The 23121-nt window shown below is 48.0% G+C and overlaps 1 protein-coding gene across 4 annotated transcripts in view; it reads right to left on the bottom strand.

Annotated features, from left to right (window-relative positions):
* The window catches only part of LOC140392662 (pleckstrin homology domain-containing family G member 5-like), a 337052-nt gene that overhangs the window by 287567 nt on the left and 26364 nt on the right, over nt 1-23121 (bottom strand). Inside the window, exon 1 of one of the 4 annotated variants that reach the window (XM_072478159.1) lies at nt 19246-19264. The exons of the other annotated variants lie outside the window; for them this stretch is intronic. The gene's annotated coding sequence lies outside the window, so the exon portion shown is untranslated. Of the gene's footprint in view, nt 1-19245; nt 19265-23121 lie in introns of those variants that run through there. 4 annotated transcript variants of the gene reach the window in all.

Below are 23121 nucleotides of genomic sequence, written 5' to 3'. Positions count from 1 at the left end.
TAAGTGTGCAAGTGCACAGGGATATCAGACAGGAGTTTGAGCTGCAGGGCTCAGCAGCCGGTGGGTCATGTGCACTGAATGCATGCCAGCCACTACATGCTCTCGGTGTTCTATATTTTTACAGGACATTCTGCTTGTTAATCATTTACTGGCAAGGACTCCGGAGCTGGCATAGCTCCTGAACTGCTCGTGCGCCCATGAGATAAAAATCAATCCTTCTGTCTTTCTCACACAACAGAAGGGAGCAGACCAAGACTGAAGCCCAACATCCGAACTCTCATTCCATTCGAGGGGAAGGCCACGGAACTAGACAGGGAGGAGAGGACTGTGCCTGCACTGAAGGCAAGATAGGATTCCCCCAGGAAGCCAATGAGGACGCTTCCAGTCTGTAGTTGTCAGATGCACCCACAAAGAGAGACATTGCTTTAATAAACAATTTCTTAGCCATCCACGATATCTTTCTTTTCTCCATTCCAGGGAGCAGAAAGGAGACCAGCCCAAAAAACAGCACCAAATCCACCTCTGAGGATAATGCCTCACAAGCCTCACAGGGTGCAACATTATGCCATTCACCTGCACCTTCCACCAGCGCAGAGACAATCACTTTTCGGTGGCTGCGCATTCTAAAGTAGGCTAAGGGTCACAATCTTGTGAGCACATAACTAACACAGGTCCACAGCTAGCAGAGGAAGTAACAGCCGGGTTTCTGACACTCAGAAAACTGCTGGGGTCCAGCCCCATGCAGATGGTGAGCCACCAGTGCCCCATTCACCTCCAGCAGGTTCGGCCAAGGAGGGTGCATCTGTGCTTGAGTCCTGTGGTGATATGCTTGTGAATAATATTGTACATAGTTAGTAATGCGAACTCCAACCAGCTGGTGGCATCAGAGGTTAGTCACATCAAGTGAGACATCCATCAGTTGGTAGTAAAGTGTACAACAGGACAGTCGCACATAGGGTAGTTCCAGGAGAGTTCACGGAACTCATATAGTAACCTAGTCTGTATAGCATTCTGTTTGTTATCTTTCCATGTGTTCATCAATAAATCATCATTCTAGTTAAGTCACCAGATGTTCTGTGTGCATCATTGCAATGGCAAGGTCACAGAATACAAGTCTAATGGCAGGTCAGGGCCCTCTTTGCTTCAAGCTACCAGAGGACACCTGCCAAAGTCATCACAGTCAACAGGGCATAGCAGTCAGAATGCTGCCTCCATCTCAACTGCACCTAAATGTAGCAATAGTAAAAGAAAGATAGAGGTTTTGAAGGCATACAAGTAGCAAATGTGTATAACCATTCTATGTACTTTTGATACTTGTGTATATATATGTTCAGGTTTGCTGTATTCTCCTAAAGATGCTTGTTGCTGCAATGGTCACAGCCAATTAAGAGCATTGCCATTCATTCCTAATCAGATTCCAATGATGTGGTTCTAACGATAAACCATTTATTGTCTCACATCATCAGTGCTGTCATTATTGAATATTCGGACATGAGTATGCTTCAGCTTTGGGCCATCGTTCGTGAGTGTGTGGCATAGGCAGATATTACACAATCCTGCGGGCATTGCTCACCTGGTTTTGAGCCCTCTTACCCTCTTAGAATGTTGTCTGCACCGTGTTTGCAGTAAAGTCATTACATGTCCTGCTGGTGTCCTGATGTGAGATACAAAGAGGAAGCAAAAAGGCCTCACGGGGATTTAGACAAGCAAAGTAAGTGGCAAGGAACTTGATAGATGAAGTCTGAGGGTCAAGAGCATGACACTCTCCATTGTGGTCTGAGGAATAGCAAATAAGTTTCCGGAATGGCAATACAATGGGAAGTGTGGACGGCCAAATGGACCTGACTGACTTTGTTCAAAGTTTTTAAAAAATGTTTTTATTGAAGTTTTTACATTTTATACACTGTACATTCGGTAAGGATATATGCGTTGGTTACAATGTACAAGTCATTATCCTCTGTACCGATAATCTCTCGACCCCCCCCCCCCCCACCCGTAGTCGTGTCCCCCCCCCCCCCCTGTCATTTGTTGATTGAGGTCATTCCCTGGGACGCTTACTGTACAATGGGTAGTTATCTGCTATTTACATATGTGCAGTGTCTTCCCCTTCCCTTACCCCACTTTGTCGATTGGTCTCACCCGTTTTCCTCCCCCTCCCCTTGCCTGTTTCTGCCGTTTCTTGGAGGGGGACTCCGTTTCTTGTGGCCTTGTTCTAGGCCCCTGATCTCTGTATATGGCCATTCTCCAACCTCCCACTCCTTTTTTTTGGCCTCCCCCCGCCTTCCCTTCCCTGTCTGTTTCCCACGGTCCCGTTGGCTCTGGTGTGTCGTCCCCCTCGCCCCATTCTATTGGCTGTTGGTCTCGAACAGGTCCTGAAACAAGTTGGTGAATAGCCTCCACATTTTGTGGAATCCATCCTCTGACCCTGGGATAGCAATCTTGATCTTCTCTAGGTGGAGAAATTCCGACAGGTCTGCCATCCAATCTGCAGCTGTGGGTGGTGCTGGTGATCGCTAGCCGAGCAGGATTCTCCGACAGGCAATTAGGGAGGTAAAGGCAAGGGCGTTGGGCCCCTTTCCCATGAATAGATCTGGCTGGTCAGATACCCTGAAGACTGCCACTCTTGGGCACGGCTCCACCCTCATCCCCACCACCTAGGTTATTGCCTCGAAGAAGGTTGTCCAAAACCCGACAAGTCTGGGGCATTTTCAGAACATATGGGCGTAGTTGACTGGGCCTCCCTGGCATAGTTCACATTTATCCTCCACCTCCAGGAAGAACCTGCTCATTCGGGTTCTTGTCAGTTGTACTCTGTGCACCACTTTCAGCTGCATGCGGAGGTGGAGTTGGTAGTGCTTCACTCCAGAGTCCCCACCCTATTTCCGTCCCTAGGTCTTCTTCCCATTTTTCCTGTGGTTCGTCCAGTGGGGAACGGGGCCTTTCTAATAGTGGTCGTACAAGTCCCCACAGTTTCCCTTCCCCAGACTGTCTGCACCCAGGAACTCCTCTTGCATTTTGCTTCTCGGGGTCCATGGGTAAGCTGTCGTCTCCTTGCAGATGTCAGAGTTTGACCTGTAGATGTCAGAGTTTGTTTCCATTGGTAGTTTAGTCTCTCCATCAGTTCCTCTATGGTCGCTAGTCTGTCCTCAGTGTAAAGGTCTCTAGCTGTCACTGTCCCCCTGTCCTGTCTCCACCTATAAAGGGTGCATAAAGCATGGCTGGTGTGAACCTATGGTTGGTGATGTGTTGGGTGCTCTGGATCCGTGGAACACATACAGGCCACCAACACTTAAAATAGTGTGCTCTCACTGGTGATTGGCTGCGGTGTTGTGTGTGTTGATTGGTCCCGCTGTGTGTCCATCAGTGTGTGTGTATCTGCACCAAGATATACTGGTGTATATTATGACATCTCCCCTTTTATAAAAGAATGTATGTGTGTGGCAATAAATAATGTATGGTGAGAATGTTCCGAACTACATGTAGGGTGCGAAGACATATTTACAGGACTACGTACATGAGAACTAAGCTAATGACATGGGAAGTTGCCTGGTGCAGAGAAGCAGTATGCAACAAGAATAACGAGATCAACACTATATACAAACCAGGGAAACAATCAAACAAAGCAATGAAACAATTCAGAAAGTCTTTAAGTCCGCAAAGTTCATAAATTAAGTCTCTGAGTTGGGCGACGAATTCTGGCTGACCGCCTCAAGGGTGGGTCGAGAGCCGCCGATTCAGGAGCGGGCTGTACTGTGTCAGAGTCAGGGGGATGCAGAGTGACAGGGAGTTCTGCATAGTCCGTGGCAGGGTCAGCAGGAAGGCAAGGCTACAGTGGAGGATCACGTAGCGAGCGTGGAACGAGACGAAGGGCACGTCGATTGCGGCGCAGAATGGAGCCATCCGGTAGACGAACCAGGAACGAGCGGGGGGCCACCTGCCGAAGGACAACAGCGGTTGCAGACCAGCCACCATCTGGAAGATGGACGCGGACGTTGTCATCCGGAGCCAGAGCAGGGAGATCAGCTGCACGGGAGTCATGAGCCGCCTTGTGCTGTGCACGAGACAGCTGCATCCGGCGAAGACCGGAACGTGGTCGAGATCTGGGAAATGAATGGACGGGACCGTTGTCCTCAGGGTACGACCCATAAGCAACTGGGCTGGCGACAGGCCAGTGGGGCAGAGCGATAGGCCAGCAAGGCGAGGTAGAAATCGGACCCAGCGTCGGCAGCCTTGCAGAGGAGCCGTTTGACTATATGTACTCCCTTCTTCACTTTGCCGTTGGATTGGGGGTCCAGGGGACTGGATGTCACATTGGCAAAATTGTACCGCCTGGCAAAGTTGGACCATTCCTGGCTGGCGAAGCAAGGGCCATTGTCCGACATAACCGTGAGCGGGATGCCGTGTCGAGCAAAGGTTTCTTTACAGGCACGAATGACTGCAGACGAGGTGATGTACTCAACTCTAAGACATCAAAACTCATGTCCGGTCTAGTCTGTCTACCTAACCAGTTCAGTTGCCGAATTAAACTTCGCAGTTGCTCTTTTTCTATCTTTGAAACCATTGCGTCTTTTTGTGAAACTCGGCCACGACTAATTGCTATTGGGCTGATGCTTTCCATATAAGATTGCTGACATAAAGTTGCCCCTAACTTAGTCTGTCCAATTTCCAGTCCAATATATTTAAATGCACCGGAAGCCTGACTTCCAACCCTGAATTCTTTCCTCAAACCAGAGATTACAATAGCTTCAAAATCACTAGTCCCACCCCACAAAAAATCATCGACGTGCATCATAAAAATGCCAGAAAGATTTCCTTTATAGTGCCAGTAAAACATTGCAGGAGCTGCATTCAACTGGCAACAGCCTAACTTTAACAAAACTGACCTGACCGAAAAATACCAGACTCTAGGTGCATCATTTAATCCATATACACATTTGTTCAACTTCCAGAGTACCCCTTCTGTGTTAGCTGCTTCTTTAGGAGGACGGAGAAAAATGTCTCTCTGGAGCTGATGCCCCTGCAAAAAGGCAGCTTTTATATCTATAGATTTGCATTCCCATGCCTTTGTGGCTAATAGAGCCAAGAAGATCTTTAAAAAAACCTTTCCTGCTGTAGGTGAATCCACCCTTAAATCCTGATCTTCTAAGTTTTCTTCAAATCCCCTTGCTACAAGCCTGGCCTTTGCCTTATAAGTTCCATCTGGAAGAACCTTTTCCGTGCAAATCCATCTGTGGGATAGAGCTCTTTGTCCCCTATCCGGTACTTCCGTGTATACCACAAATCCACTCCAACTATGCAATTCTTGCTGTTTAGCTTCTTTAATAACTTTTTCATCTAATTTATTTGAAGCCACCAAAATCTCACGTGCATGTGGGCTTCTACTCCTATTAGTATTCGTAGTCTTACTCATGTTCCGAGATCTTGACAAACTACGTCCCTTCTCCCGCCTGGTATCTCGTTCTGTACTGCTACTGCTTGATCTTTCCCTTCTGCTGTGGGATGTCCTTTCAATAGTTCTCGACCTTTTCCTGCGGACCTGTTCACTATCCGATGTACTATCTGAACTGGCACTGCGTTTCTGTGCCCTCCATTTTTGAACTTCGTTTTCCCAATCCATTGTCTTGACTCCTTCCCCTGAATGCTGTACATTCAACCAATGTTTATACTTTCCAGTGGCCTTCCCTGCTCTACTAATAACAGTTGCATCCTTCCATTGACTCGACCCTTCAGGCAAGTATGTCACTTTTGTACCAACTTTTGGCAGTTGCCCTTTCGGAAAAATGGCCTGTTCTAATTCACCAGAAGTGTTGTGTTCCTCCACAGAAACCCGGTCTATATCAGTTAATTGGTCCTCATAGTTCTGTAACACATGCGTACCAGATGACTCTGGTTCCTCGTCATGTCTGTCTGCTCTGTCTAAATTTGAAAATTTGTAATCTGTGCCCATTATCCTTGATGAATGTACCCGAACAGTTTGATTACCATGTTGCAAAATAATTGTTTTGCCATCTATCTTCCCTGGGCCTTTCCATTCATTAGAATTGTCTCTCTTATAGTATACCATGCCTCCTTGCTGAAAAACGGCATCTGATGGCCGTACATTATGTCTTAAAGCTCTGTGAATTCTTTCAGACTTCTGCTTTCAAAAAAGCTTTTCTACTGCTATGTAATGCATTTAAATGTTCAGCAAAACCAGAGCTAATTGTAGTCCCCTCCCAAGCTGGAGGCTGGTCATCCAAAATGGATGGAATTTTAGGATTTCTACCAAACACTAATTGATAAGGACTATAGCCCCCAACCATCTGCAATGAATTCTTTGCATGTACTGCCCATGCTAAAGCTGAATTTAGCCTGCAATTTGGTCGATCTGCCAAAATTTTCCGAAGCATGTCATCGATGACAGCATGATTTCTTTCACAGACACCATTACTGAATGGGCTTTCTGCAGCCGTATTCATAACTCTGATATTCATGTTTTCACACATATCCCTAAACTCATCATTAGCAAATTCTCCCCCATTGTCCGTAAGGAATTTTGCCGGTGGACCCATTCCTGTCCCTATCCATTTTTCCACGATTTGATCCAGAATTACTCTCTTTTCTTTACTTCGTACAATTGTTGATTGACTAAATCTGGTTGCTAAATCTACAAAATGCAAAATAAATATATTATTTGCTTTATCCCAGATCTTAAGGTCCATGGCCGCAATGTCGTTAAAATCCCTGGCCAAAGGTAGGGTTACTATCGGTCGTGCTGGTTTCCTTCTGTACTTCCTACAAACTTCACAGCGGTCACTAACCTGTTCTATCAGTTTAGTATAGTTGTCATCCCTTACCCCTGCATCCTTTAATAAATGTTTCAACCTCCAAGGAGACGGATGTGCAAATTGCCTATGCAGTTTTAATACCACAAGCTTTTTATCAGCTAAAGTCCCATTTTCAACTGCCATTAACACATCCTTAACCACTCTACTTGAAATATTATTTGTCAGTAATGGAATACAATAGTGTCCCGACTGTGTAAATTGTAAGTCGACCGTCTTTCCAAAAACTGTTGCCTTATCCTGTTCCATATCCAGTTTCAGTTCTTCATCGACGGTCTGCTCAGAAGCAAAGGTATCTCACTTGATACAACATCCGTGCTAATGAAATGATTCACTCCGGCAATATTGCAAGGGATCACCACTCTTTTCAGCGACTTCAGAGTATTATCATCCCCAAACCTGAAACTTGTGGAACTTTCAAATTCCTTAACCTTGTTACGATTTTCAGCATTCAAAGAGTCCAGGTAACATTTTAACCAATTAATTCCACACAAAGTAGATGTGCAGCCACTGTCCAATACAGCACAGTTGAAGGATTCTGCAACCAACACCCTCATTACCGGCGTAAAACTGTTTGTCAATAGGACAATGCCTTCTTTCTGGTTATTATCTTTTTCCTCTTCTGACTCTTCCGTGTCATGTGTCACTTCAAACACTCTATCATAACGAGTTGGACAGTTGAAAGCATAATGGTATTGAGAGTCACATCGAAAACATCGATTTATCATGCCCCGTGCATTTCTGGGGTTCATCTTCCTATTGTCGGTTCTAACTGGGTTTCTGTCTTCATAATTTCCTTGTCTCGGTCTCCTTCTATAGTCTTGAGCCCTGTTCGCAGCCATACGATTTCGCCATCCTGTTACTAGTGTATCTTCCATATTCTGCCTTATTGCAGGCTGACCTATTTGGTCATCAGAGGCATCGGAATCGAATGTTTCCCCAGAAACGTTTGTAAAGCTTTTGTCATCTGTTCGAATGAGGTATCCTTATCAGTAAACTGAACTCCTGTCAAAACCAGGAGCCTATCCATGTTGCTCACTCTAGCACAGTCAAGTAATTTAAAAGCCAACACAGACTGTGGAAATTCCAGATTGTGTTTCTGCAGCCTTTTATGTAGTCTGCCAAATCCCATTATATAGTCTTCCATGGAGCTATCCTCCATTTTCCAGAACTTATCAAAATCCAACCATGCTTCATACGCACTTAACGAGTCATCTTTCTTATAAATCTTATCCATATAATGTAATAAAGTCTCCAGACCTTCTTCTGAGTCTAACTCTTCCAATTCCAGCTCAGAAAGTACTTTGTTTCGGAATTTTACTGCCATATGGTTGGGAAAGAACCAATGCCATACCCTGTTTTCTCTTTCCCAAAGCAGTTACCTTAGTCCACATAACTACTGCACTTCTCCATTGGTCGTATGATTCCCTTTCAGAAAATAAGGGAAGATAGTCATATCCAGCCATCTTTATTCTCGTTTCAGCCATAAATCCCTTTTTGTTTTCTTTTCTCACTCACTCTTTGGTTTGATCTGGAAAAGTTGTAACTTTCAACCCTTCACATTTACACAGCAACCATCCTCTGCTACCAATTGTTAACCATTTTAGTTGCTGTGAAATGAAGAGTCTAAAGTTCTTGTTCCTTTTCACCAAACACCATTTATTTCACTTCCACAGCCTCTGCACAAAACTCTTAACAACACACCACCTGACAGAGGCCACCTGAAGCCCCTTTACACATCAGTGTCAATTAATGGATACTTAACATAAATCAGACAACTAATTGCAATGTCTCTTAGCCCATTACTTAACATGCGTCACTTCAAGTTGGCATGAGCCGCTGGCAGCAATGGCATTGTCATTGTAATCTAATAGCTGGCAGGCTGATGGAAGGATGGCTGGTTTGACACGAAGGCTTTGGATGTCAAACCGCGCAATGAGATTGGCGGAGGCACCAGTGTCCAGGCAGAATCGTATTTGGGACTGGTTGACCGTCAGGGTGGCACACCACTCATCGTCAGGATCGATGCTGTATACCGATAGAGGCTGGATTCTTTGCTTCGGGGACACCCTGTTTTTTGTAACGATACCGACTCGAAAAGGCGCCTTCGGGTCCTCGGTGTCAATGTTGGGTAGTAGGTCCGCATCGGACTCGGTGACTGTGGGTTGAATGGCCCGAACAGTCCTGTGAGGCTGGCTGAAGTGATATGAATTGGCAGGCTGAGCTGCTCTGCATAAAGCAGCATAGTGGCCAAGTTTGCCACATCTCGGGCATTGTCGGGATTTGGCAGGGCATTGCCGCTTTAAGTGGGCGGAACCACAGTTGCCGCATGTCAGTACGTTCGCTGCGCCACCGCGCATGCGCGGTGCGGTCGAACGTGGTGCGCACCTGCGCATTACGTTCGTCGACGTCGCCATCCCCTTGTTTTGTGCGCACAAGCACAGGAGTCCGCGAAAAGCGTGCAAAATGGCCGCCCTCATCCAGGCTGAGGCCCTGGAGTTGCTCGATTGCTTGGACCCGTTCTGCCTCGTGGGGACCTTGCCGCACCATTTCTGCCGCTTGGATGTGGGAATACCGACTAGTGGCGTTTTCGTGTAGCACGCAGGTCTCGATGGCGGTCGCTAGGGTGAGCTGCTTTACCTTGAGCTGCTGGCGTAGGGGGTCCGACTGAACACCGAAAACGATCTGGTCTCGTATCATGGGGTCGGAGGTGGGACCGTAGCTACAGGACTGCGCAAGAATGTGGAGGTGGGTGAGAAAGGACTGGAAAGGTTCATCCTTACCCTGCAAATGCTGTTGGAATACATAGCGCTCGAAACTTTCATTCACCTCTATGCTGCAGTGAGTGTCAAACTTGAGGAGGGCCGTCTTGAACTTTGTTTTATCTTCACCATCCGCAAAGGTGAGAGAATTGAAAATGTGGATGGCATGGTCCCCGGCTGTGGATAGGAAGAGAGCGATCTTCCTGGTGTCCGAGGCATCCTGTGTCTGTGGCTTCAAGGTAGAGCTGGAAGCGTTGTTTGAATATCTTCCAGTTGGCCCCTAGGTTACCGGTGATGCGGAGCGGCGGCGGGCAGACGCTGTCCATTTTGCAGGATGACGGTATGCTGGTGGAAGACAGATCACTTGCAGGTAGGTCTAAGAAGTTCTAATATCCCTCAACTCCTGGTATCATGATGTGTTGGGTGCTCGGGATCCGTGGAACACATACAGGCCACCAAACACTTAAAATAGTGCAACACTATTTTATTAAGTCAGAAATTGTTGAACATACTTTCACTGTGGGTTAACACGATATTAGATTGAACTAAAGACCTATGCCTTGTCCTAACCAGTCTATGCACTCAGTACATGGTGAAGATCTGTGCTGCAAGCTGTAAGCTCTGTCCTACTAGGAGGCTGCATCTCGAATGAGCGGGAACTCTGATGCCCCCTGTCTTTATAGTGCGTGTGCTCTAACTGGTGACTGGCTGCGGTGTTGTCTGTGTTGATTGGTCCCGCTGTGTGTCCATCAGTGTGTGTGTATCTGCACCATGATATACTGGTGTATATTATGACAGTTGGTGCAGATGGGGCCATGGTGGACATCTCGGTCAGACCGAAGTGTTGCCTTATCTGGTTCCAGGTTCTCAGTGTATCACTGCCACCACTAATGGTTGGTGTGATTTTTGGAATGTTATGTAGTTGATTTTCAAATCTGTGTTAATGTTGACCGTTTTTGCCAATAAAATATTACTCGTGGCTTCTCTGGGGTACACATGCCATGTCTCAGACGATGATTATTGCGTCGCATTTCAATCAAATCTTGAAATTTGAACAGTGTGCCTGAACTCCAGAAGCATCAGCACCACAGAGGCAGCTGTCAACAATCAACCACTCAAGAGCTGGGCTTCAGCACTGGGGGTATCCTCGCGATTAAAAGGTCAGTGTGTGGATCAGGGGACGGCACCTGAGCACGTTCTCCCTAATGTTCCTAGCAGGGGTCTGGGGTCTAGGGGCTCTTGCTGTGGCTGGCGGTGAGTGTGCAGAGCGAGGTTTTCCAGCACGACTGGCTCACTGGATGGCACTCTGAGAGAAGGCGGGACGCATCAGGGTGGGGAGGCTCGGGGGATTTGAGGGTCCCGGGGTGGACGGCCAACTAATTGTCAGTCTGTCTCCTTCTCCAATTTCTTACAGATACCAAAATGGATGTTGGTGTTGATCCCGCAGAGGATGCCCTTGTGGTGTTCATGGCAGCCCAGGGGCTAGACGCCGGAGAAGGCAGCAGCGTTGTCGCAGGCTGGAGGCAGCGTCCATTGAGCAGGGGGCTGCCACACACTCTGAAGACCCGGCTGCCCATCAGGCCGAGTAGGGGCCCAGAGGGGGATGCTAGCGACTGCCCAAGCTGTAGTGGTGTCATTGGTCTTTCGAGGAGTTGATGGACAACATATGCTGCAGGAGATTCCATCTCAACAAAGAGATAGTGCGGCACCTGTGTCACTTCCTTGCAGACTTGGCACCCATTGGAGGAAGACATCCGCTCCCAGTGTCCGTGAAGGTCACAACAGACCTGAACATATATGCCACTGGTTCATTCCAGGGCTCGAGTAGGGACGTGTACGGCATTTCACAAGCTACAGCCCACAGGTGCATCTGTGAGGTCATGGATGTCCTGTACGCCCAAGCATTTGACTACATCAACTTTGAGCTGGATCAAGTCCAACAAGATGCCTGATCTGCAGGATTCTCCGGCATCGCTGGGATGCCCCAGGTCCAGGGGCTAATTGAGCGCACGCATGTTGCCTTGTGCACACCGGGGCAACAGGGAATGCCCTTCATTAACAGGAAGGGGTTCCACTCCCTGAATATTCAACTTATGTGCGATCACCGCCTCTGGATCATGTACGTGCGTCCATGCTTCCCAGGAAGTGTACATGACAGCTACATCCTGGGACACTCTGAGGTCCCCGGCATTTTCAAGGACCATCCCAGGATGGCAGGTTGGCTCTTGTGGGTAAAGGGTACCCACTGAGGTGCTGGCTGATGACCCCATTGCAGAGGCCAGAGACTGAGGTGGAGACCTGATATAACAAGGCCCATGCTATCATTAAGCAGTGCATCAGATTGCTGAAAATGCGGTTCTGATGCCTGGACTGCTCGGGTGGTGCACTGCAGTACACCCCCCCCAGAGGGCCTCCCACTTTATGGTGATCTGCTGTGCCCTCCACAACCTGGCACAGCAGCGGGGCAACATGCTGGAGGAGGAGGGACATACAACCTTGTCTGAGGAAGAGAAAGCAGACCAGATGATGGACGAGCCTGGGGAGGGATTGCAGGTGACAGTCAGGGTCTGGAATGCCCGGAGGACCAGGGAGGCCTTCATTCTAGCCCACTTCTCATGGGACAAGGCTTTATCCGTCAGCTCACCCTCCCCCCCCCATTGTCCTCCTTGGCCCCCACCAATTGCCCTCCTTACCCCTATTCCCCGACCCTCCCACCACCCCACCACCTGACTGCTGTGTTCCACCCTCCCAGGGTCTGTGTCACATCACCCCAGGGTGATGGACCTGTATTGGCACTGTCAGCTGGTCACCATACAATGCAGGAGAGTGATGATAACTCGCTGTGAGGTTAGCTCTGGTGCTCCTCAGTTTATGTCAAAATCTGACTCCTGTCTTTCTACTTATAGCACGCTCACACCCATCGTCTGAATGGGGTCTGCATCAGGAGTGTTTAATCTTGGACCAGTGTTCCCAGGGGGATAGGGGGTGGGGGGAGCAGAGGGGGTGGGGGTTCAGGCAGCCCCGCTGTGAAGATTAATGTGACAGAGGCTTGACATATATCAGGTGTAACATGATTTAATAGTGAACATTTGACATTTCCATTCCCCCTAGCTACAGATAGCGCCCATTCAATGATCCTCTATCTTCAAGATCTTACGTGGCCTACGGCTGTGTCTAGATGTTCCCAAGATGCACATGGGTGGTGGTGGTACAGTGGCACAGTGGCTAGCACTACTGCCTCACAGCTCCAGGGACCCAGGTTCAATTACCACCTTGGGTGACAGTCTGTGTGGAGTTTGCACTTTCTCCCCGTGTCTGCATGGGTTTCCTCCAAATGCTCCGGTTTCCTCCCACAATCTAAAGATGTGCAGGTTAGGTGGATTGGCCATGCTAGATTACCCCTCAGTGTCCAAAAGGTTAGGTGGAGTTACTGTGTTATGGGGATAAGGTGGAGGCGTGGGCTTAAATAGGGTGCTCTTTCCAAGGGCCGGTGCAGACTTGATGGGCCGAATGGCCTCCTTCTGCACTGTAAATTCTATGATTCTATGTTGCTTTCCGTGCCCTGTGGCCTTTGATGCCCTTGGAGGATGTCCTCTAGAGGGCCTGGAGCTCGAATGCCCTGACCAACTTACCGGTGTCACTGGCATCACTGACCACCCTTTTCTGCCCGCTGACTTGAGATACACAGGTGTCAGGAGTGGGGATTCAGAAGACCTGGAGACCTCCATTGTCCCCTTGGTGGCAGGCCCAGGATTGGTTCCAGTGTCCCCTTCTCACTGATGGTGCCCGTAGGACCCTGGGGGTCTCCATGGGATGGAGGGACAGCTAGAATGTGCTCCCGAGGCCTCTGCATCATCTTGGTTCTGCCAGTCCTGGCATCTCTCCATTGTCAGAAACTATGTGATGCTCACCAGGTTGTGTACCAGAAGCCTGTCCACTAATGTCGCCCAATGTCTCTGCATTGGTGGAAGGTGGAGTGATAGCTGTGACATCTTGCCTACACGGATCTCTCCTCGGAGGTATTCTCTTGGGGGGACAACTTTGGCTGGCCCAGCCCCATCAGATGGACATCCTGCGAGAGAATGGACACGTGGTCAGTGAGAGGGAAGGATCCTTTTGTCTGACATGAGCAACTCACTTGAGTCAGGCCATCTCGGTGAAGGGGCAGTGGATCCGCATCTATGTGGCGCAGGCCAACCTAGCTGTCAGTGACTGTTCCCTCCTCGGGCAACCCCATGATCTCCAGGGCCCGTTCCTCATAGGAGGTAAGGACTCGGATCTCAGGTACTCTTCCCCCCACCCCACCTTCTTGGCCCTTTCCTGCCTATTATGGGTTATCTTCTCCCGCGGGGACAAAGAGAGGGCTTTGTGAGCTGCACACTTGATGGATTGGGGAAAAAGAGAGGGCTCTGTGAGCCGCACGCTTGATGGATTGGGGGGGGGATCTATGGCAGGTGGCATGTGTGGGCAACTGGAAGTGAAGGGTTTGTGCTGGTGGGTGCCAGGGAGTGCTTTGGAACAAGCACGAAGATTGGATGTGGGGAGGGTGTGAGCCAGTGATTTGGTTGAGAATTTGAAGGGTGGCAGGCAGAACTGATATTTGGAGAGAGGTGTAACTTACCCTTACAGCTTGGTGGAGGTCGATGGTCTTCCTCCTACATTGTAGGGTGGTCCTCTTTGACGTGCTGTCCGCACTGACAGCCACTGCCACTGCCTCCCAGGCAGTATTGGTGGCCCTGCTGCTGGGCTTCCGACCCCCTTAGTGGAACAGGTTATCCCATCTTGCATCAATGGCATCGAGAAGCCTTGTCAGATCGGCATCCCCAAAGCGAGAAGCAGGTCTGCGTGGTGCCATGCTTGTGTGTTGACTGGAGTGAGTGGTGAGAGAATTTAAAAGCAGCTCCCCCTTGTTGGCGGCAAGCTGCTGAGGTACGAATCCGGCGAATCAGACGGTGAGACAGCCAGTAATGGCGAGACTCATGGTGGCTCATCTCCGGCACTATGCACCGTTAAATACAGGCCGCGATCTCGCCACTGAGGAACACCCCACGTCCAAAATGACACTTGTGAAATTTTTTTGTTACATCGCACCCTCAGTGTTATTTCGGGTGGGAAAATTGGTGTGAATCGTGCTAGCTGTTCCAATGTGATTCCCATCGTGATCCTCCCTTCAGGGCTTCAGTGACCCCCCCCCTCCCATCCTCACCGACATCAACCCCTCTCCCCCCAAACCCCTTCCACCCCCCCCGAAGGATCACTGGAATCAGGGCATCGAGGCCCTCTCAATAGGTCTCCCTTCCTGTCCCTCTCCTTCTCGCCGATACCAGGCTCTCCACAATCACTGGTACCAGCACTCTTCACCCCAGGATGAGCGACATCCCACTATGGAGTCACCAAATATCTCCCCCTTCGTACCCTGCGTCTTTCAGGCCACATCTCTTTCAGCCGCACTCCTTGGCAGTGTCAAACTGGTACTGGCCTGCCATATCCCCGACCACCCAGGGGCTACAATATCCTCCAAGCTCCCTGACAGGGTGATCATGTCTATCCAGAGAATTCAACAGTGGTTACAAGAAGGTCTTCATTGAGGAACTCTTGGACTTTAATGTCTGAGTGTTGCCAGCTGCTTCTATGGTTGAAAAGTAGTATCTTGAGTGCAGGCATGCTGTTCAAGCATCAGATCCTGAAAAAGATCCAGCCTAAAATGAATTGCTGTCAGGCGGAGCACCTGGGGTGGGATTCTCCATTTCTGTGTGACGCCAACAGAGAATCTGTGGACTTATACGACAGAAAAACTGGCGGCACACCTGGATCGATTCCACTACTGTTGAGGGGCTAGCCACGGTGCTGCGTGGAACACAATTGTTTCCAATGAAAAATGGTGCAGGACTCGCCGGGTCCGTGATTGACACTCGGGAGGCTGACAAGCTGCAAGTGCACGTACACATTACACTCCCTGCACACACTAAACCCAGACAAAAAGATGGCACTGGTTGTGTTGGAGCACGCCCATACAGCTAATGGGTCAACTAGTGGGGTACTACAGGGATCGGTGATAGGACCCCAGCTATTCACAATATATATTAATGGTTTAGGCGAGGAACAAAATGTCATTTCTCCAAATTTGCAGATGACACCAAGTTGGGTGGGAGGGTGAGCTGTGAGGAGGATGCAGAGATCCTTCAGTGTGATTTGGACAAGTTGAGTGAGTGGGCAAATGAATGGTAGATGCAGTATAATGTGGATAAATGCGAGGCTATCCACTTTGGTAGCAAAGCAAGAAGGCAGACACTTATCTGAATGGCCATAAATTAGGAGAGGGAAACATGAAGCAAGACCTGGGTGTGCCCAGATCCAGGGGGCAATCTGAGGATACGGGGTAGACCATTTAGGACAGAGATGAGGAGAAATCCCTTCACCCAGAGTGGTGAGCCTGTGGAATTCATTACCACAGGAAGTAGTGGAGTCGAAAACATTGTATGGTTTCAAGAAGCAGTTATAGTACTTAGGGCGAAGGGGATCAAAGGATATGGAGGAAAACAGGATTAGGCTATTGAGTTGCATGATCAGCCATGATCATAATGAATGGCGGAGTGGGCTTGAAGGGCTGAATGACCTCTTCCAGCTCCTATTTTTTCTATGTTTCTATGTTACTGCTCCTCTTTCGTTCTCTTTGCCTAGGTTGCCTTCGAGCCCAGTGGTAATAGCCTCTCTAAGAATATGGAATCAATTCAGACAGCACATTAAATTAGAGTCTATGTCGCTACTGGTGCCAATCTGTGGGAACCATAGGTTTGTACCAGCCGGGATGGACTTGATTTAGAAGACCTGGAAGAGGGAGGGGGTAGAGAGGTTTAGGGATTTAAGGGCGGCACGGTAACACAGTTGCTTCACAGCGCCAGGGACCCGAGTTCGATTCCCAGCTTGGGTCACTGTCTGTGCGGAGTCTGCAGGCTCTCTCTGGGTACTCCAGTTTCCTCCCACAAGTCCTGAAAGACGTGCTTGTTAGGTGAATTGGACATTTTGAATTCTCCCTCCGTGTACCTGTACAGGCACTAGAGTGTGGCGGCTGGGGATTTTCACAGTAACTTCATTGCAGTGTTAATGTAAGCCGACTTGTGACAATAAAGATTATTGGAGGGTAGGTTTGCTGAGTTGAAGGAGTCAGTGGAGAAGTTTCAATTCCCGAGAGAGAATGAGTTTAGGTATTTGGTGTTGCAAACTTTTGTTTGGAAGCTCTTTTTGTTTCCTGGGTTCCTTTACTTATGGATAAGATGTTACCTCTTGACGAGATAAGGAAAGGGAAGATATCATGCATACGGCCAGGCGATGGAGAAGGCATTGCTGGAGGAAGTAAAGGGGACAAAAGAGAAAATGCTGGAAAATCTAAGCAGGGAGTGAAAAGAGCAAACGTTTCGAGTCCAATGACTCTTTGTCAAAGCCCTTTGATGATGTTTTTTGTTGGTTAAGCAACATGTTTTCTTCATTTCTTTGTGGCGCAGACGGCGGGATTAATTCACATTGGGTTTGCTTTAATTGAGAAGTAAAGGGGAAATGGGAAGATGAGTTAGGTTTGGTTTTGGAAGGTGGGATGTGGAGCGAGGGTCTGCATAGGGTTAACTACACCTCGTGTGTAAGGTTAAGTTTAATACAGTTTAAAGAGGCGCACTTGACCAGGGCATGTATGAGTGATTTATTCCCGTGGGTAGACAATAGATGTAAGCGTTGTTCAAGGGAACTGATGAACCATTTGCACATGTTTTGGTCCTGCCCTAAGCTGGTTAAGTTCTGAGTTTACTTCTTTGAAACAATGTTGAAGATTTTGGGAGTTAGAGTTGTGCTGTGCCCAATGGTGGCGATCTTTGGCGTGTTGGACTTGCTGGGGCTGCAGGCGGGAGGAAGGCTGATATCTTGGCCTTCTCCTCTCTAATAGCTAGGAAGTGAGTCTTGCTCAGATGGAGGGCACCGGCACTGTCTAAGGCGTCGGCATAGTTGAGGGATTTGTCGGAATTCCTGCATTTGGAAAAAATTAGGTGTGCCATTCGGGGATCAGAGAAACAGTTCTACACGAGTTGGTGTCGTTCATTACTTCTTTAAGGAGCTGGTTCATCGTCAACAAATAAAGGGGGGTGGGTAGGCAGGGGGAGGGTTCTGGGTTAATCCGGATTAGGTGGGGCTGTGTTGGGGGGATATTTGTGTTGGATCACTGTTTGTGTGGAGTCTGCACGTTCTCCCCGTGTCTGCATGAGTTTCCTCCGACTGCTCCGGTTTCCTCCCACAAGTCCCGAAAGACGTGCTGTTAGGTGAATTGGACATTCTGAATTCTTTCTCAGTGTACCTGAACAGGCGCCGGAGTGTGGCGACTAGGGGATTTTCACAGTAATTTCATTGCAGTGTTAATGTAAGACTATTTGTTACATGAATAAAGATTATGATGGATTATTTTGTAAAGAAGTAATATAAATTTGCTAGACTATTCTGTAAATGATAATTGAAAAACTTCTGAAGAAAATATATTTTTAAATGGCTAACCTGTTTGCTTTTCAAATTCCACTTCCCATCTTCCCCGTTAACCTTTGATTCCCTTATCCAACAAGAATCCAACTACCTGTGTCTTAAAAATATTCAATGACCCCACTTCCACTGCCTTTCGCCACGGTCTTTCTCACAAGGGACTCCAGGCTTTTGACCTTCAAAGATCTACCTTCTCAATTCCCTCAAAACCACTTTGACTCAGACTGACTCAATAACTGCACATCTCCCAGGTTGGCTCCCGAGGCTCTGTTCCCATGGATTTCGGAGTCTGCAATTCAGCTTTTCTTTACTGGTGCACTTTCAGCTCCGTAACATCCAGCTCGCTTCACTGGGCTGGCACTTCCCCCTGGATTTCACTAAGCTCCAATCTCCCCAGCCCCATCGAGATATGTGGCTCTCAGGGCTTCTTCTGAGCCCTAACCCTTTACAGAATAGAGCCAATGACGTTTTACCACTTCCTCAGCTTCCCAGGAGTTCTTCTGAACCTTAACTGAACAGATCATTCAAATGGCTCCTTGGGCAGCACTGTGGTGCAGTGGTTAGCACTGCAGCCTCACGGTGCTGAGGACCCGGGTTCGATCCTGGCCCCGGGTCGCTGTCCGTGTGGAGTTTGCATATTCTCTCTGTGTCTGCATTAGTCTCACCCCCACAACCCAAAGATGTGCAGGGGAGGTGGATTGGTCACACTAAATTGCCCTTTAATTGGAAAAAAAAAGTTGGGTACCAGATTCATAGATGGGTACTATAACTATAAAATTCAAAGGGCTCCTGTGATTTCTCCTGAGCCCCAAACGACATACAGCCAGTTAACAGCGACACATTTGCTGTTTGGAGCCTGCCAGCAACAGCACCTTTTCGGCATGACATTTTGCCTTGCTGCAGAACACTCACTACCCCAACAAACACAGATTAATTGAAATCTGAGAACCTTCTAAAGCTCTATCCTTCTCCATGACAAGGTAACCTTCCAGGGTTCCCTGAATGCTTTTAAACTAATTGTTACTCTAACTTCAAAAACAAACATTTATCCATGCTGCATTTATTTCAAAGCAGTGTATGCACCTCAGATCAAAACATCCTCAGAGTGGCAATCAGCGTTGGTTTGTCACTCTGTCTTCACTTACCTGCACCAAATTTTTGATGGGTCTGTCTTACCCGGCCTTCTGACTCAAGCTGGGCAAGATCCAGGCAGTGCAGCTGTCCTCGAGGCCCAGTGTCGAAGTCTGAGAGAGACGGAGTGAAAGAGGTCACGCCCACTTTTTTTACTGCACTAAATGGAATATAGCAGATAAGTTTAAAGGTCCAATTGAAAAGGAGAAGCCAGTAAGAAGGTAAGTGTCTTTGGAAAGTCGATAGGATTTGGGGGTTGGGGGATTGGAGATCCGGGATGGGGCATTGGACATGAAAGAGGTGGTGAGCCTGTCACCAGGAAGGGGCTCGGTGATGGCGGGGGTTGGGGGGGGGAGGAGAGCACCTGGCTGGGGTTTGTGATGTGAGTTGGGCTGCAGGGTGGGAGGGGAAATCTCATGGATGGGAAGGGGGGTGGCAAGTACTGTACAGGGATCAGTCTGGTGTTTAAAATAGTTACCCAGGCATTAGAAGAGGTTTTCATTCTTCTAACTTTTTCTGAGTAATTATTAGTGTAACCCTAGCAGAACCATCCAAGATAGTGATCTGAATCGCTGTTTTGGATGGGTCAAAGCGCAGTGCAATTGCCTGGGGAAATTAGCGCTTCTGGACAAATGCCGCGTAAATGCTTAATTGAGAAGTTCCTAGGGAGATTCCCCAGAACATTTTTGGGGTACCCGAAAATCCGAAGCTGGGTAACCTGGAAGTTATGGCCCCTCATCTTCAATTCACCTGCTATTTTATGATCTTACCTTTCTAGCTGTTAACCCCTGAAGCCAACATCGTCCCAGCCTTTTAACTGTAATGTCGTCAAGCAACTTTAGTTACATTTATCCCATTTTCTTTCTTTTTTAAATGTATTTTATTACAAACTTATATCAAAACAGGTTACAGCGAACAAACACCCCGGGAAACATGCTTCCCTACAATCAACTATACAGTCTGTACAGATTTTTCCTCTTTTTCACCCCGCACCTCCCCCGCGATGAACAGCCCCTCAAACACGGTCACAAACATCCCCCACCTTTCCTCAACCCCCCCCTGAAGAGCCCCTTAACTCATACTTCGTCTTCTCTAGGAAGTCGTACAGGTCACCCAACCAAGCCGCTACACCCGGTGGCGATGCCAACCACCACTCCAGCAAAATTTGCCGCCGTGCAGTCAGACAGGCAAAGGCCAAGACATCGGCCTTCCTCTTCTCCATGAGCTCCGGCTTCTCTGAGACCCCAAATATCGCCACCAAAGGGTCCAGGTCCACTTCGTCCTCCACTATTCTGGTTAAGACTGCGAACACTCCCACCCAGAATCTTCCCAATTTTTCGCAACCCCAAAACATTCGCTGGCCCCCGTCCACACCTCACACATCTGCTACCCCCTAAAAGAACCCACTCATTCTCGCCCAAGTCATATGCACCCTGCGCACCACCTTAAACTGTATCAAGCTCATCCTTGCACATGAGGAGGTCCCGTTTCCCCTTCGCAGTGCCTCACTCCATGCTCCCCAATTGATCTCCCCTCCCAACTCCGCTTCCCATTTCTCCTTGATCTTCACCACCCGCTCGCCTCCATGCTTCCCCAGCCACTTGTATTTATCCTTAGTTCTTCCCTCCCCTTCCACATCCGGGAACAGCAGTCGCTCTAGCAGGGTGTATCCCAGCAACCTAGGGAACCCCCTCCATACCTTTCGTGCAAAGTCCCTAACCTGCAGATACCTGAACTCACTCCCCCTCAGCAGCTCTACCCTCTCCCTTAGCTCCTCCAGACTGGCGACCCCTTCCTCCAAATACAAATCTCTCACCTTGTTTATCCCATTTTCTAGAGTTAAACTTTAATCTTCCCAGAACTTAAAGTTACCTTTAAAATATTACAATGAATCATGAACAAGAAAAACAGACAGAGGCACAGGGAGAGGCCAACAGGGTTCAGGTCTGCAGAAGCACAATGCAGGGAGATGTGAAAAAATGTTGCAGTTCAGATTTCTGATTCATGTAACTAGGACATTTAACTCAATAGGACATAGAAACCGATTAATTCCCCTATCTACAACCCCTCCCCATCAACAAACCCGTATAAACACATCCAACCCTCACAGTTTATAAAATCAGCTGTGAGTCCTGAAGGATGTCCATTGACCCTTGCAGTACATATTGAGCTGGGCTGGCCATTGAGGCTGACAGGATGGGCTATTTCCCTGTGATAGGTTCTTCATTTGAAAGTTCATCAGCTCATCAGTAATATTATTAGTCTCTGCCTAAGCTCATTTGAAGAACAAGAAATTTGGGGAGATATTTGGGCAACACGGTAGCACAAGTGGATAGCACTGTGGCTTCACAGTGTCAGGGTCCCAGGTTCGATTCCCCGCTGGGTCACTGTCTGTGCGGAGTCCGCACGTTCTCCCTGTGTCTGCGTGGGTTTCCTCCGGGTGCTCCGGTTTCCTCCCACAATCCAAAGACATGCAGGTTAAGTGGATTGGCCATGCTAAATTGCCCTTAGTGTCCAAAAAGGTTAGGAGGGGTTATTGGGATAGGGTGGAAGTGAGGGCTTAAGTGGGTTGGTGCAGACTCGATGGGCCGAATGGTCTCCTTCTGCATTGTATGTTCTAAGTCAGTTAAGATTTCTCACTGATTCAGTCACAGTTCAGAAGTTTGAAAATATATATTTTCAAATATATGTATATGTTCAATGATAGTGTGGTCAGCACCCACAACTGACTCCCTGCCCAATAATTTCCTCATGACAAATTGTTTAGCAGTCAATAAACACAGGGATAGATAGTCCACTGCACTCAGGCACCTCCAACCAGCAACACTGCAACATACTGGGGTCCTGGAGGTGCAAAATACTCCAGGGTTGCATAGCCGGCCCAAAGGCAACAGGATCTCACAGGCTGAACAAATCTCTGTTTTGAAATAAAATACTTTTCATACTGATGGTCAGGAAGGGTGATGTCCTTGTGATTAGGCAAGTCATTTTTTCTAATGGTTCCAACCAGTGTCTTTACCTCATTTACTTCCAGCTGTGTAAAATCTTCCAGATGGGGGAGTTTGTCCCGTGCCCTGTCCCATTTAAAATGTTCAAATTTAAAATCTGTCAGTTTTTGCATAGTCTGGCCATGGGAGACAGAATAAAATTTGGATCCTGGAAAAAGGGACACCTCTTGAGCATAGCAGGAGGAGGGCTGTGTACCATGGGAACAGTCTGGTTTTGAGAGGAAGCAATTGCACCCATCCACCTGGAAGCCTAACCTGTGGTGTACCCGTCCATAAACCAGAACACCCTTTTCAAAGGTGTGGCCCAGCACACCGCATTCAAGACCTGGTTTGGATGCTTTGTGCCTTTTCCAGAACAGCAGGTTTGAATTTCTTCCACAAAACAATTATTTATTTTCAAGTTATCAAGCAGTCTGGAAGCATCTTTTAAAATGCAGATGAAGGGAAAAACCTTCTTTCAACTTGTGCACAACAAAACCAGTTCACTCTCAAAGCAAAAGTAAAACTCAGAGCCACAGCCCAGCTCCCAACTCAAAAGTGAAATTAAAAACCCAGAGCCACAGTCCAGCTCCACCCACACGACATCACTAAAGCCATGTGATAAGACAAAAACATTTCTTAAAGGGACACTCCCATGACACCTCCCTCCAAGAAAAAAAATAAACCATCAACTTCAAAGATGGTTTCATTTTTCACCTTTTCAGTTTTCCAATAAGAACAATTGACAATAAATATACATTTTTTAAAAACAAAAACAGAACAGGCAAACATTGATAATAATAGTCCATTTTAGTTCTTTGTCCTCCTGCAACTGGAATCCCTCTTGATTGACAGTCTCTTTCGACAATAAGGTCTCTGCACGATCCATCCATTTCTCTATGC

This window comes from Scyliorhinus torazame, chromosome 16 (assembly GCF_047496885.1).
Source record: "Scyliorhinus torazame isolate Kashiwa2021f chromosome 16, sScyTor2.1, whole genome shotgun sequence".
Classification (NCBI taxonomy): domain Eukaryota; kingdom Metazoa; phylum Chordata; class Chondrichthyes; order Carcharhiniformes; family Scyliorhinidae; genus Scyliorhinus; species Scyliorhinus torazame.
This window is presented reverse-complemented; position numbering and strand designations above follow the sequence as displayed.